We start from the raw sequence: 16,892 nt of genomic DNA, 5'->3' as shown, positions 1-16,892 counted from the left end.
CACAGGGAGAGGGAATAAAATGTCACGGAGAAGGGAATAAAATGTTACAGGAAGAGGGAATAAAATGTCACAGGGAGAAGGGAATAAAATGTCACAGGGCGAGAGAATAAAATGTCAGAGGGAGAAGGAATAAAATGTCACAGGGAGAAGGGAATAAAATGTCACAGGGAGAAGGGAATAAAATGTCACAGGGAGAATGAAATAAAATATTACAGGGAGATGTAATAAAATTTCACATGGAGAGGGAATAAAAAATCACAGGGAGTGGGAATAAAATGTCACGGGGAGAGGGAATCAAACGACACAGGGAGAAGGGAATAAAATATCCCAAGGAGAGGGAATAAGATGTCACAGGGGGAGGGAATGAAATGTCACAGGTAGAAGGGAAAGAAATGTCACAGGAAGAGGGAATGAATTGTCACAGGGAGAAGGGAATAAAATGTCACAGGAAGAGGGAATAAAACGTCACAGGGAGAGGGAATGAAATGTCACAGTGAGAAGGGAATAAAATGTCACTAGGAGATGGGAATAAAATGTCAAAGGGAGTGGGAATAAAATGTCACAGGGAGAAGGAAATAAAATATCACAGGGAGAAGGAATAAAATTTCACAGGGAGAGGGAATAAAAAATCACAGCGAGAGGGAATAAAATGTCACAGGGAGAAGGGAATAAAATGTCACAGGGAGAAGGGAATAAACTGTCACAGGTAGAGGGAATAAAATGTCACAGGGAGAGGGAATAAAATGTCACAGGGAGAAGGGAATAAAATGTCACAGGGAGAGGGAATAAAATGTCACGGAGAAGGGAATAAAATGTTACAGGAAGAGGGAATAAAATGTCACAGGGAGAAGGGAATAAAATGTCGCAGGGCGAGAGAATAAAATGTCACAGGGAGAAGGAATAAAATGTCACAGGGAGAAGGGAATAAAATGTCACAGGTAGAAGGGAATAAAATGTCACAGGGAGAATGAAATAAAATATTACAGGGAGATGTAATAAAATTTCACATGGAGAGGGAATAAAAAATCACAGGGAGTGGGAATAAAATGTCACGGGGAGAGGGAATGAAACGAAACAGGGAGAAGGGATTAAAATATCCCAAGGAGAGGGAATAAGATGTCACAGGGGGAGGGAATGAAATGTCACCGGTAGAAGGGAAAGAAATGTCACAGGAAGAGGGAATGAATTGTCACAGGGAGAAGGGAATAAAATGTCACAGGAAGAGGGAATAAAACGTCACAGGGAGAGGTAATGAAATGTCACAGTGAGAAGGGAATAAAATGTCACTAGGAGATGGGAATAAAATGTCAAAGGGAGTGGGAATAAAATGTCACAGGGAGAAGGAAATAAAATATCACAGGGAGAAGGAATAAAATTTCACAGGGAGAGGGAATAAAAAATCACAGCGAGAGGGAATAAAATGTCACAGGGAGAAGGGAATAAAAAGTCAGAGGAAGAGGGAATAATATTTAACAGCGAGAGGGAATAAAATGTCACGGGGATAGAGAATGAAATGTCAAAGGGGGAGGGAATGAAATGTCACAGGGAGAGGGAATGAAATGTCACAGGGTGAGGGAATGAAATGTCACGGGGATAGAGAATGAAATGTCAAAGGGGGAGTGAATGAAATGTCACAGGGAGAGGGAATGAAATGTCACAGGGAGAAGGGAATAAAATGTCACAGGGAGAAGGGAATAAAATGTCACAGGGAGAAGGGAATAAACTGTCACAGGGAGACGGAATAAAATGTCACAGGGAGAGGGAATAAAATGTCACAGGGAGAAGGGAAAAAAATGTCACAGGGAGAGGGAATAAAATGTCACAGGGAGAAGGGAAAGAAATGTCATAGGAGGAGGGAATGAATTGTGACAGGGAGAAGGGAATAAAATGTCAAAGGAATTGGGAATAAAACGTCACAGGGAGAGGGAATGAAATGTCACAGTGAGAAGGGAATAAAATGTCACAGGGAGAAGGAAATAAAATATCACAGGGAAGAGGAATAAAATGTCACAGGGAGAGGGAATAAAAAATCAAAGGGAGTGGGAATAAAATGTCACAGGGAGAAGGGAATAAAAAGTCACAGGAAGAGGGAATAAAATGTCACAGGGAGAAGGGAATAAAATGTCACAGGGAGAGAGAATAAAATGTCAGAGGGAGAAGGAATAAAATGTCACAGGGAGAAGGGAATAAAATGTCACAGGGAGAAGGGAATAAAATGTAACAGGGAGAGGGAATGAAATGTCACAGGGAGAAGGGAATAAAATGTCACAGGGAAAAGTGAATAAAATGTAACAGGGAGAAGGAATAAAATGTCACAGGGAGAAGGGAATAAAATGTCACAGGGAGAAGGGAATAAAATGTCACAGGGAGAAGGGAATAAAATGTCACAGGGAGAAGGGAATAAAATGTCACAGGGCGAGAGAATAAAATGTCACAGGGAGAAGGAATAAAATGTCACAGGGAGAAGGGAATAATATTTAACAGCGAGAGGGAATAAAATGTCACGGGGATAGAGAATGAAATGTCAAAGGGGGAGGGAATGAAATGTCACAGGGAGAGGGAATGAAATGTCACAGGGTGAGGGAATGAAATGTCACGGGGATAGAGAATGAAATGTCAAAGGGGGAGTGAATGAATTGTCACAGGGAGCGGGAATGAAATGTCACAGGGAGAAGTGAATAAAATGTCACAGGGAGAAGGGAATAAAATGTCACAGGGAGAAGGGAATAAACTGTCACAGGGAGACGGAATAAAATGTCACAGGGAGAGGGAATAAAATGTCACAGGGAGAAGGGAAAAAAATGTCACAGGGAGAGGGAATAAAATGTCACAGGGAGAAGGGAAAGAAATGTCAAAGGAAGAGGGAATAAAACGTCACAGGGAGAGGGAATGAAATGTCACAGTGAGAAGAGAATAAAATGTCACAGGGAGAAGGAAATAAAATATCACAGGGAAGAGGAATAAAATGTCACAGGGAGAGGGAATAAAAAATCAAAGGGAGTGGGAATAAAATGTCACAGGGAGAAGGGAATAAAAAGTCACAGGAAGAGGGAATAAAATGTCACAGGGAGAGGGAATAAAATGTCACAGGGAGAAGGGAATAAAATGTCAAAGGAAGAGGGAATAAAACGTCACAGGGAGAGGGAATGAAATGTCACAGTGAGAAGGGAATAAAATGTCACAGGGAGAAGGAAATAAAATATCACAGGGAAGAGGAATAAAATGTCACAGGGAGAGGGAATAAAAAATCAAAGGGAGTGGGAATAAAATGTCACAGGGAGAAGGGAATAAAAAGTCACAGGAAGAGGGAATAAAATGTCACAGGGAGAAGGGAATAAAATGTCACAGGGCGAGAGAATAAAATGTCAGAGGGAGAAGGAATAAAATGTCACAGGGAGAAGGGAATAAAATGTAACAGGGAGAAGGAATAAAATGTCACTGGGAGAAGGGAATAAAATGTCACAGGGAGAAGGGAATAAAATGTCACAGGGAGAAGGGAATAAAATGTCACAGGGAGAAGGGAATAAAATGTCACAGTGAGAAGGGAATAAAATGTAACAGGAAGAGGGAATAAAATGTCACAGGGAGAAGGGAATAAAATGTCACAGGGCGAGAGAATAAAATGTCACAGGGAGAGGGAATGAAATGTCACAGGGAGAATGAAATAAAATATTACAGGGAGATGGAATAAAATTTCACAGGGAGAGGGAATAAAAAATCACAGGGAGAGGGAATAAAATGTCACAGGGAGTGGGAATAAAATGTCACGGGGAGAGGGAATGAAATGACACAGGGAGAAGGGAATAAAATATCCCAAGGAGAGGGAATAAGATGTCACAGGGGGAGGGAATGAAATGTCACAGGGAGAAGGGAAAGAAATGTCACAGGAAGAGGGAATGAATTGTCACAGGGAGAAGGGAATAAAATGTCACAGGAAGAGGGAATAAAACGTCACAGGGAGAGGGAATGAAATGTCACAGTGAGAAGGGAATAAAATGTCACTAGGAGATGGGAATAAAATGTCAAAGGGAGTGGGAATAAAATGTCACAGGGAGAAGGAAATAAAATATCACAGGGAGAAGGAATAAAATTTCACAGGGAGAGGGAATAAAAAATCACAGCGAGAGGGAATAAAATGTCACAGGGAGAAGGGAATAAAAAGTCACAGGAAGAGGGAATAATATTTAACAGCGAGAGGGAATAAAATGTCACGGGGATAGAGAATGAAATGTCAAAGGGGGAGGGAATGAAATGTCACAGGGAGAGGGCATGAAATGTCACAGGGAGAAGGGAATAAAATGTCACAGGGAGAAGGGAATAAAATGTCACAGGGAGAAGGGAATAAACTGTCACAGGTAGAGGGAATAAAATGTCACAGGGAGAGGGAATAAAATGTCACAGGGAGAAGGGAATAAAATGTCACAGGGAGAGGGAATAAAATGTCACGGAGAAGGGAATAAAATGTTACAGGAAGAGGGAATAAAATGTCACAGGGAGAAGGGAATAAAATGTCACAGGGCGAGAGAATAAAATGTCAGAGGGAGAAGGAATAAAATGTCACAGGGAGAAGGGAATAAAATGTCACAGGGAGAAGGGAATAAAATGTCACAGGGAGAATGAAATAAAATATTACAGGGAGATGTAATAAAATGTCACATGGAGAGGGAATAAAAAATCACAGGGAGTGGGAATAAAATGTCACGGGGAGAGGGAATCAAACGACACAGGGAGAAGGGAATAAAATATCCCAAGGAGAGGGAATAAGATGTCACAGGGGGAGGGAATGAAATGTCACAGGTAGAAGGGAAAGAAATGTCACAGGAAGAGGGAATGAATTGTCACAGGGAGAAGGGAATAAAATGTCACAGGAAGAGGGAATAAAACGTCACAGGGAGAGGGAATGAAATGTCACAGTGAGAAGGGAATAAAATGTCACTAGGAGATGGGAATAAAATGTCAAAGGGAGTGGGAATAAAATGTCACAGGGAGAAGGAAATAAAATATCACAGGGAGAAGGAATAAAATTTCACAGGGAGAGGGAATAAAAAATCACAGCGAGAGGGAATAAAATTTCACAGGGAGAGGGAATAAAAAATCACAGCGAGAGGGAATAAAATGTCACAGGGAGAAGGGAATAAAATGTCACAGGGAGAAGGGAATAAACTGTCACAGGTAGAGGGAATAAAATGTTACAGGAAGAGGGAATAAAATGTCACAGGGAGAAGGGAATAAAATGTCACAGGGCGAGAGAATAAAATGTCACAGGGAGAAGGAATAAAATGTCACAGGGAGAAGGGAATAAAATGTCACAGGGAGAAGGGAATAAAATGTCACAGGGAGAATGAAATAAAATATTACAGGGAGATGTAATAAAATTTCACATGGAGAGGGAATAAAAAATCACAGGGAGTGGGAATAAAATGTCACGGGGAGAGGGAATGAAACGACACAGGGAGAAGGGATTAAAATATCTCAAGGAGAGGGAATAAGATGTCACAGGGGGAGGGAATGAAATGTCACAGGTAGAAGGGAAAGAAATGTCACAGGAAGAGGGAATGAATTGTCACAGGGAGAAGGGAATAAAATGTCACAGGAAGAGGGAATAAAACGTCACAGGGAGAGGTAATGAAATGTCACAGTGAGAAGGGAATAAAATGTCACTAGGAGATGGGAATAAAATGTCAAAGGGAGTGGGAATAAAATGTCACAGGGAGAAGGAAATAAAATATCACAGGGAGAAGGAATAAAATTTCACAGGGAGAGGGAATAAAAAATCACAGCGAGAGGGAATAAAATGTCACAGGGAGAAGGGAATAAAAAGTCAGAGGAAGAGGGAATAATATTTAACAGCGAGAGGGAATAAAATGTCACGGGGATAGAGGATGAAATGTCAAAGGGGGAGGGAATGAAATGTCACAGGGAGAGGGAATGAAATGTCACAGGGTGAGGGAATGAAATGTCACGGGGATAGAGAATGAAATGTCAAAGGGGGAGTGAATGAAATGTCACAGGGAGAGGGAATGAAATGTCACAGGGAGAAGGGAATAAAATGTCACAGGGAGAAGGGAATAAAATGTCACAGGGAGAAGGGAATAAACTGTCACAGGGAGACGGAATAAAATGTCACAGGGAGAGGGAATAAAATGTCACAGGGAGAAGGGAAAAAAATGTCACAGGGAGAGGGAATAAAATGTCACAGGGAGAAGGGAAAGAAATGTCATAGGAGGAGGGAATGAATTGTCACAGGGAGAAGGGAATAAAATGTCAAAGGAAGAGGGAATAAAACGTCACAGGGAGAGGGAATGAAATGTCACAGTGAGAAGGGAATAAAATGTCACAGGGAGAAGGAAATAAAATATCACAGGGAAGAGGAATAAAATGTCACAGGGAGAGGGAATAAAAAATCAAAGGGAGTGGGAATAAAATGTCACAGGGAGAAGGGAATAAAAAGTCACAGGAAGAGGGAATAAAATGTCACAGGGAGAAGGGAATAAAATGTCACAGGGCGAGAGAATAAAATGTCAGAGGGAGAAGGAATAAAATGTCACAGGGAGAAGGGAATAAAATGTCACAGGGAGAAGGGAATAAAATGTAACAGGGAGAGGGAATGAAATGTCACAGGGAGAAGGGAATAAAATGTCACAGGGAGAAGGGAATAAAATGTAACAGGGAGAAGGAATAAAATGTCACAGGGAGAAGGGAATAAAATGTCACAGGGAGAAGGGAATAAAATGTCACAGGGAGAAGGGAATAAAATGTCACAGGGAGAAGGGAATAAAATGTCACAGGGCGAGAGAATAAAATGTCACAGGGAGAAGGAATAAAATGTCACAGGGAGAAGGGAATAAAATGTCACAGTGAGAAGGGAATAAAATGTAACAGGAAGAGGGAATGAAATGTCAGAGGGAGAATGAAATAAAATATTACAGGGAGATGGAATAAAATTTCACAGGGAGAGGGAATAAAAAATCACAGGGAGTGGGAATAAAATGTCACGGGGAGAGGGAATGAAATGACACAGGGAGAAGGGAATAAAATATCCCAAGGAGAGGGAATAAGATGTCACAGGGGGAGGGAATGAAATGTCACAGGTAGAAGGGAAAGAAATGTCACAGGAAGAGGGAATGAATTGTCACAGGGAGAACGGAATAAAATGTCACAGGAAGAGGGAATAAAACGTCACAGGGAGAGGGAATGAAATGTCACAGTGAGAAGGGAATAAAATGTCACTAGGAGATGGGAATAAAATGTCAAAGGGAGTGGGAATAAAATGTCACAGGGAGAAGGAAATAAAATATCACAGGGAGAAGGAATAAAATTTCACAGGGAGAGGGAATAAAAAATCACAGCGAGAGGGAATAAAATGTCACAAGGAGAAGGGAATAAAAAGTCACAGGAAGAGGGAATAATATTTAACAGCGAGAGGGAATAAAATGTCACGGGGATAGAGAATGAAATGTCAAAGGGGGAGGGAATGAAATGTCACAGGGAGAGGGCATGAAATGTCACAGGGAGAAGGGAATAAAATGTCACAGGGAGAAGGGAATAAAATGTCACAGGGAGAAGGAAATAAACTGTCACAGGTAGAGGGAATAAAATGTCACATGGAGAGGGAATAAAATGTCACAGGGAGAAGGGAATAAAATGTCACAGGGAGAGGGAATAAAATGTCACGGAGAAGGGAATAAAATGTTACAGGAAGAGGGAATAAAATGTCACAGGGAGAAGGGAATAAAATGTCACAGGGCGAGAGAATAAAATGTCAGAGGGAGAAGGAATAAAATGTCACAGGGAGAAGGGAATAAATTGTCACAGGGAGAAGGGAATAAAATGTCACAGGGAGAATGAAATAAAATATTACAGGGAGATGGAATAAAATTTCACAGGGAGAGGGAATAAAAAATCACAGGGAGTGGGAATAAAATGTCACGGGGAGAGGGAATGAAACAACACAGGGAGAAGGGAATAAAATATCCCAAGGAGAGGGAATAAGATGTCACAGGGGGAGGGAATGAAAAGTCACAGGTAGAAGGGAAAGAAATGTCACAGGAAGAGGGAATAAAACGTCACAGGGTGAGGGAATGAAATGTCACAGTGAGAAGGGAATAAAATGTCACTAGGAGATGGGAATAAAATGTCAAAGGGAGTGGGAATAAAATGTCACAGGGAGAAGGAAATAAAATAACACAGGGAGAAGGAATAAAATTTCACAGGGAGAGGGAATAAAAAATCACAGCGAGAGGGAATAAAATGTCACAGGGAGAAGGGAATAAAAAGTCACTGGAAGAGGGAATAATATTTAACAGCGAGAGGGAATAAAATGTCACGGTGATAGAGAATGAAATGTCAAAGGGGGAGGGAATGAAATGTCACAGGGAGAGGGAATGAAATGTCACAGGGAGAAGGGAATAAAATGTCACAGGGAGAGGGAATAAAAAAATCAAAGGGAGTGGGAATAAAATGTCACAGGGAGAAGGGAATAAAAAGTCACAGGAAGAAGCAATAAAATTTCACAGGGAGAGGGAATAAATTGTCACGGGGAGAGGGAATAAAATGTCACAGGGAGAAGGGAATAAACTGTCACAGGGAGAGGGAATAAAATGTCACAGGGAGAAGGGAATAAAATGTTACAGGAAGAGGGAATAAAATGTCACAGGGAGAAGGGAATAAAATATCACAGGGAGAAGGAATAAAATTTCAGAGCGAGAGGGAATAAAAAATCACAGCGAGAGGGAATAAAATGTCACAGGGAGAAGGGAATAAAAAGTCACAGGAAGAGGGAATAATATTTAACAGCGAGAGGGAATAAAATGTCACGGGGATAGAGAATGAAATGTCAAAGGGGGAGGGAATGAAATGTCACAGGGAGAGGGCATGAAATGTCACAGGGAGAAGGGAATAAAATGTCACAGGGAGAAGGGAATAAAATGTCACAGGGAGAAGGGATTAAACTGTCACAGGTAGAGGGAATAAAATGTCACAGGGAGAGGGAATAAAATGTCACAGGGAGAAGGGAATAAAATGTCACAGGGAGAGGGAATAAAATGTCACGGAGAAGGGAATAAAATGTTACAGGAAGAGGGAATAAAATGTCACAGGGAGAAGGGAATAAAATGTCACAGGGCGAGAGAATAAAATGTCACAGGGAGAAGGAATAAAATGTCACAGGGAGAAGGGAATAAAATGTCACAGGGAGAAGGGAATAAAATGTCACAGGGAGATGGGAATAAAATGTCAAAGGGAGTGGGAATAAAATGTCACAGGGAGAAGGAAATAAAATATCACAGGGAGAAGGAATAAAATTTCACAGGGAGAGGGAATAAAAAATCACAGCGAGAGGGAATAAAATGTCACAGGGAGAAGGGAATAAAAAGTCACAGGAAGAGGGAATAATATTTAACAGCGAGAGGGAATAAAATGTCACGGGGATAGAGAATGAAATGTCAAAGGGGGAGGGAATGAAATGTCACAGGGAGAGGGAATGAAATGTCACAGGGTGAGGGAATGAAATGTCACGGGGATAGAGAATGAAATGTCAAAGGGGGAGTGAATGAAATGTCACAGGGAGAGGGAATGAAATGTCACAGGGAGAAGTGAATAAAATGTCACAGGGAGAAGGGAATAAAATGTCACAGGGAGAAGGGAATAAACTGTCACAGGGAGACGGAATAAAATGTCACAGGGAGAGGGAATAAAATGTCACAGGGAGAAGGGAAAAAAATGTCACAGGGAGAGGGAATAAAATGTCACAGGGAGAAGGGAAAGAAATGTCAAAGGAAGAGGGAATAAAACGTCACAGGGAGAGGGAATGAAATGTCACAGTGAGAAGGGAATAAAATGTCACAGGGAGAAGGAAATAAAATATCACAGGGAAGAGGAATAAAATGTCACAGGGGGAGGGAATAAAAAATCAAAGGGAGTGGGAATAAAATGTCACAGGGAGAAGGGAATAAAAAGTCACAGGAAGAGGGAATAAAATGTCACAGGGAGAGGGAATAAAATGTCACAGGGAGAAGGGAATAAAATGTCAAAGGAAGAGGGAATAAAACGTCACAGGGAGAGGGAATGAAATGTCACAGTGAGAAGGGAATAAAATGTCACAGGGAGAAGGAAATAAAATATCACAGGGAAGAGGAATAAAATGTCACAGGGAGAGGGAATAAAAAATCAAAGGGAGTGGGAATAAAATGTCACAGGGAGAAGGGAATAAAAAGTCACAGGAAGAGGGAATAAAATGTCACAGGGAGAAGGGAATAAAATGTCACAGGGCGAGAGAATAAAATGTCAGAGGGAGAAGGAATAAAATGTCACAGGGAGAAGGGAATAAAATGTCACAGGGAGAAGGGAATAAAATGTAACAGGGAGAGGGAATGAAATGTCACAGGGAGAAGGGAATAAAATGTCACAGGGAGAAGGGAATAAAATGTAACAGGGAGAAGGAATAAAATGTCACAGGGAGAAGGGAATAAAATGTCACAGGGAGAAGGGAATAAAATGTCACAGGGAGAAGGGAATAAAATGTCACAGGGAGAAGGGAATAAAATGTCACAGGGCGAGAGAATAAAATGTCACAGGGAGAAGGAATAAAATGTCACAGGGAGAAGGGAATAAAATGTCACAGTGAGAAGGGAATAAAATGTAACAGGAAGAGGGAATAAAATGTCACAGGGAGAAGGGAATAAAATGTCACAGGGCGAGAGAATAAAATGTCAGAGGGAGAAGGAATAAAATGTCACAGGGAGAAGGGAATAAAATGTCACAGGGAGAAGGGAATAAAATGTCACAGGGCGAGAGAATAAAATGTCACAGGGAGAGGGAATGAAATGTCACAGGGAGAATGAAATAAAATATTACAGGGAGATGGAATAAAATTTCACAGGGAGAGGGAATAAAAAATCACAGGGAGAGGGAATAAAATGTCACAGGGAGTGGGAATAAAATGTCACGGGGAGAGGTAATGAAATGACACAGGGAGAAGGGAATAAAATATTCCAAGGAGAGGGAATAAGATGTCACAGGGGGAGGGAATGAAATGTCACAGGTAGAAGGGAAAGAAATGTCACAGGAAGAGGGAATGAATTGTCACAGGGAGAAGGGAATAAAATGTCACAGGAAGAGGGAATAAAACGTCACAGGGAGAGGGAATGAAATGTCACAGTGAGAAGGGAATAAAATGTCACTAGTAGATGGGAATAAAATGTCAAAGGGAGTGGGAATAAAATGTCACAGGGAGAAGGAAATAAAATATCACAGGGAGAAGGAATAAAATTTCACAGGGAGAGGGAATAAAAAATCACAGCGAGAGGGAATAAAATGTCACAGGGAGAAGGGAATAAAAAGTCACAGGAAGAGGGAATAATATTTAACAGCGAGAGGGAATAAAATGTCACGGGGATAGAGAATGAAATGTCAAAGGGGGAGGGAATGAAATGTCACAGGGAGAGGGCATGAAATGTCACAGGGAGAAGGGAATAAAATGTCACAGGGAGAAGGGAATAAAATGTCACAGGGAGAAGGGAATAAACTGTCACAGGTAGAGGGAATAAAATGTCACAGGGAGAGGGAATAAAATGTCACAGGCAGAAGGGAATAAAATGTCACAGGGAGAGGGAATAAAATGTCACGGAGAAGGGAATAAAATGTTACAGGAAGAGGGAATAAAATGTCACAGGGAGAAGGGAATAAAATGTCACAGGGCGAGAGAATAAAATGTCAGAGGGAGAAGGAATAAAATGTCACAGGGAGAAGGGAATAAAATGTCACAGGGAGAAGGGAATAAAATGTCACAGGGAGAATGAAATAAAATATTACAGGGAGATGTAATAAAATTTCACATGGAGAGGGAATAAAAAATCACAGGGAGTGGGAATAAAATGTCACGGGGAGAGGGAATCAAACGACACAGGGAGAAGGGAATAAAATATCCCAAGGAGAGGGAATAAGATGTCACAGGGGGAGGGAATGAAATGTCACAGGTAGAAGGGAAAGAAATGTCACAGGAAGAGGGAATGAATTGTCACAGGGAGAAGGGAATAAAATGTCACAGGAAGAGGGAATAAAACGTCACAGGGAGAGGGAATGAAATGTCACAGTGAGAAGGGAATAAAATGTCACTAGGAGATGGGAATAAAATGTCAAAGGGAGTGGGAATAAAATGTCACAGGGAGAAGGAAATAAAATATCACAGGGAGAAGGAATAAAATTTCACAGGGAGAGGGAATAAAAAATCACAGCGAGAGGGAATAAAATGTCACAGGGAGAAGGGAATAAAATGTCACAGGGAGAAGGGAATAAACTGTCACAGGTAGAGGGAATAAAATGTCACAGGGAGAGGGAATAAAATGTCACAGGGAGAAGGGAATAAAATGTCACAGGGAGAGGGAATAAAATGTCACGGAGAAGGGAATAAAATGTTACAGGAAGAGGGAATAAAATGTCACAGGGAGAAGGGAATAAAATGTCGCAGGGCGAGAGAATAAAATGTCACAGGGAGAAGGAATAAAATGTCACAGGGAGAAGGGAATAAAATGTCACAGGTAGAAGGGAATAAAATGTCACAGGGAGAATGAAATAAAATATTACAGGGAGATGTAATAAAATTTCACATGGAGAGGGAATAAAAAATCACAGGGAGTGGGAATAAAATGTCACGGGGAGAGGGAATGAAACGACACAGGGAGAAGGGATTAAAATATCCCAAGGAGAGGGAATAAGATGTCACAGGGGGAGGGAATGAAATGTCACCGGTAGAAGGGAAAGAAATGTCACAGGAAGAGGGAATGAATTGTCACAGGGAGAAGGGAATAAAATGTCACAGGAAGAGGGAATAAAACGTCACAGGGAGAGGTAATGAAATGTCACAGTGAGAAGGGAATAAAATGTCACTAGGAGATGGGAATAAAATGTCAAAGGGAGTGGGAATAAAATGTCACAGGGAGAAGGAAATAAAATATCACAGGGAGAAGGAATAAAATTTCACAGGGAGAGGGAATAAAAAATCACAGCGAGAGGGAATAAAATGTCACAGGGAGAAGGGAATAAAAAGTCAGAGGAAGAGGGAATAATATTTAACAGCGAGAGGGAATAAAATGTCACGGGGATAGAGAATGAAATGTCAAAGGGGGAGGGAATGAAATGTCACAGGGAGAGGGAATGAAATGTCACAGGGTGAGGGAATGAAATGTCACGGGGATAGAGAATGAAATGTCAAAGGGGGAGTGAATGAAATGTCACAGGGAGAGGGAATGAAATGTCACAGGGAGAAGGGAATAAAATGTCACAGGGAGAAGGGAATAAAATGTCACAGGGAGAAGGGAATAAACTGTCACAGGGAGACGGAATAAAATGTCACAGGGAGAGGGAATAAAATGTCACAGGGAGAAGGGAAAAAAATGTCACAGGGAGAGGGAATAAAATGTCACAGGGAGAAGGGAAAGAAATGTCATAGGAGGAGGGAATGAATTGTCACAGGGAGAAGGGAATAAAATGTCAAAGGAATTGGGAATAAAACGTCACAGGGAGAGGGAATGAAATGTCACAGTGAGAAGGGAATAAAATGTCACAGGGAGAAGGAAATAAAATATCACAGGGAAGAGGAATAAAATGTCACAGGGAGAGGGATTAAAAAATCAAAGGGAGTGGGAATAAAATGTCACAGGGAGAAGGGAATAAAAAGTCACAGGAAGAGGGAATAAAATGTAACAGGGAGAAGGGAATAAAATGTCACAGGGAGAGAGAATAAAATGTCAGAGGGAGAAGGAATAAAATGTCACAGGGAGAAGGGAATAAAATGTCACAGGGAGAAGGGAATAAAATGTAACAGGGAGAGGGAATGAAATGTCACAGGGAGAAGGGAATAAAATGTCACAGGGAGAAGTGAATAAAATGTAACAGGGAGAAGGAATAAAATGTCACAGGGAGAAGGGAATAAAATGTCACAGGGAGAAGGGAATAAAATGTCACAGGGAGAAGGGAATAAAATGTCACAGGGAGAAGGGAATAAAATGTCACAGGGCGAGAGAATAAAATGTCACAGGGAGAAGGAATAAAATGTCACAGGGAGAAGGGAAAGAAATGTCAAAGGAAGAGGGAATAAAACGTCACAGGGAGAGGGAATGAAATGTCACAGTGAGAAGGGAATAAAATGTCACAGGGAGAAGGAAATAAAATATCACAGGGAAGAGGAATAAAATGTAACAGGGAGAGGGAATAAAAAATCAAAGGGAGTGGGAATAAAATGTCACAGGGAGAAGGGAATAAAAAGTCACAGGAAGAGGGAATAAAATGTCACAGGGAGAGGGAATAAAATGTCACAGGGAGAAGGGAATAAAATGTCAAAGGAAGAGGGAATAAAACGTCACAGGGAGAGGGAATGAAATGTCACAGTGAGAAGGGAATAAAATGTCACAGGGAGAAGGAAATAAAATATCACAGGGAAGAGGAATAAAATGTCACAGGGAGAGGGAATAAAAAATCAAAGGGAGTGGGAATAAAATGTCACAGGGAGAAGGGAATAAAAAGTCACAGGAAGAGGGAATAAAATGTCACAGGGAGAAGGGAATAAAATGTCACAGGGCGAGAGAATAAAATGTCAGAGGGAGAAGGAATAAAATGTCACAGGGAGAAGGGAATAAAATGTCACAGGGAGAAGGGAATAAAATGTAACAGGGAGAGGGAATGAAATGTCACAGGGAGAAGGGAATAAAATGTCACAGGGAGAAGGGAATAAAATGTAACAGGGAGAAGGAATAAAATGTCACAGGGAGAAGGGAATAAAATGTCACAGGGAGAAGGGAATAAAATGTCACAGGGAGAAGGGAATAAAATGTCACAGGGAGAAGGGAATAAAATGTCACAGGGCGAGAGAATAAAATGTCACAGGGAGAAGGAATAAAATGTCACAGGGAGAAGGGAATAAAATGTCACAGTGAGAAGGGAATAAAATGTAACAGGAAGAGGGAATAAAATGTCACAGGGAGAAGGGAATAAAATGTCACAGGGCGAGAGAATAAAATGTCAGAGGGAGAAGGAATAAAATGTCACAGGGAGAAGGGAATAAAATGTCACAGGGAGAAGGGAATAAAATGTCACAGGGCGAGAGAATAAAATGTCACAGGGAGAGGGAATGAAATGTCACAGGGAGAATGAAATAAAATATTACAGGGAGATGGAATAAAATTTCACAGGGAGAGGGAATAAAAAATCACAGGGAGAGGGAATAAAATGTCACAGGGAGTGGGAATAAAATGTCACGGGGAGAGGGAATGAAATGACACAGGGAGAAGGGAATAAAATATTCCAAGGAGAGGGAATAAGATGTCACAGGGGGAGGGAATGAAATGTCACAGGTAGAAGGGAAAGAAATGTCACAGGAAGAGGGAATGAATTGTCACAGGGAGAAGGGAATAAAATGTCACAGGAAGAGGGAATAAAACGTCACAGGGAGAGGGAATGAAATGTCACAGTGAGAAGGGAATAAAATGTCACTAGTAGATGGGAATAAAATGTCAAAGGGAGTGGGAATAAAATGTCACAGGGAGAAGGAAATAAAATATCACAGGGAGAAGGAATAAAATTTCACAGGGAGAGGGAATAAAAAATCACAGCGAGAGGGAATAAAATGTCACAGGGAGAAGGGAATAAAAAGTCACAGGAAGAGGGAATAATATTTAACAGCGAGAGGGAATAAAATGTCACGGGGATAGAGAATGAAATGTCAAAGGGGGAGGGAATGAAATGTCACAGGGAGAGGGCATGAAATGTCACAGGGAGAAGGGAATAAAATGTCACAGGGAGAAGGGAATAAAATGTCACAGGGAGAGGGAATAAAATGTCACGGAGAAGGGAATAAAATGTTACAGGAAGAGGGAATAAAATGTCACAGGGAGAAGGGAATAAAATGTCACAGGGCGAGAGAATAAAATGTCAGAGGGAGAAGGAATAAAATGTCACAGGGAGAAGGGAATAAAATGTCTCAGGGAGAAGGGAATAAAATGTCACAGGGAGAATGAAATAAAATATTACAGGGAGATGTAATAAAATTTCACATGGAGAGGGAATAAAAAATCACAGGGAGTGGGAATAAAATGTCACGGGGAGAGGGAATCAAACGACACAGGGAGAAGGGAATAAAATATCCCAAGGAGAGGGAATAAGATGTCACAGGGGGAGGGAATGAAATGTCACAGGTAGAAGGGAAAGAAATGTCACAGGAAGAGGGAATGAATTGTCACAGGGAGAAGGGAATAAAATGTCACAGGAAGAGGGAATAAAACGTCACAGGGAGAGGGAATGAAATGTCACAGTGAGAAGGGAATAAAATGTCACTAGGAGATGGGAATAAAATGTCAAAGGGAGTGGGAATAAAATGTCACAGGGAGAAGGAAATAAAATATCACAGGGAGAAGGAATAAAATTTCACAGGGAGAGGGAATAAAAAATCACAGCGAGAGGGAATAAAATGTCACAGGGAGAAGGGAATAAAATGTCACAGGGAGAAGGGAATAAACTGTCACAGGTAGAGGGAATAAAATGTCACAGGGAGAGGGAATAAAATGTCACAGGGAGAAGGGAATAAAATGTCACAGGGAGAGGGAATAAAATGTCACGGAGAAGGGAATAAAATGTTACAGGAAGAGGGAATAAAATGTCACAGGGAGAAGGGAATAAAATGTCGCAGGGCGAGAGAATAAAATGTCACAGGGAGAAGGAATAAAATGTCACAGGGAGAAGGGAATAAAATGTCACAGGTAGAAGGGAATAAAATGTCACAGGGAGAATGAAATAAAATATTACAGGGAGATGTAATAAAATTTCACATGGAGAGGGAATAAAAAATCACAGGGAGTGGGAATAAAATGTCACGGGGAGAGGGAATGAAACGACACAGGGAG

This window comes from Narcine bancroftii, chromosome 2 (assembly GCF_036971445.1).
Source record: "Narcine bancroftii isolate sNarBan1 chromosome 2, sNarBan1.hap1, whole genome shotgun sequence".
In the NCBI taxonomy this organism is placed as follows: domain Eukaryota; kingdom Metazoa; phylum Chordata; class Chondrichthyes; order Torpediniformes; family Narcinidae; genus Narcine; species Narcine bancroftii.
This window is presented reverse-complemented; position numbering follows the sequence as displayed.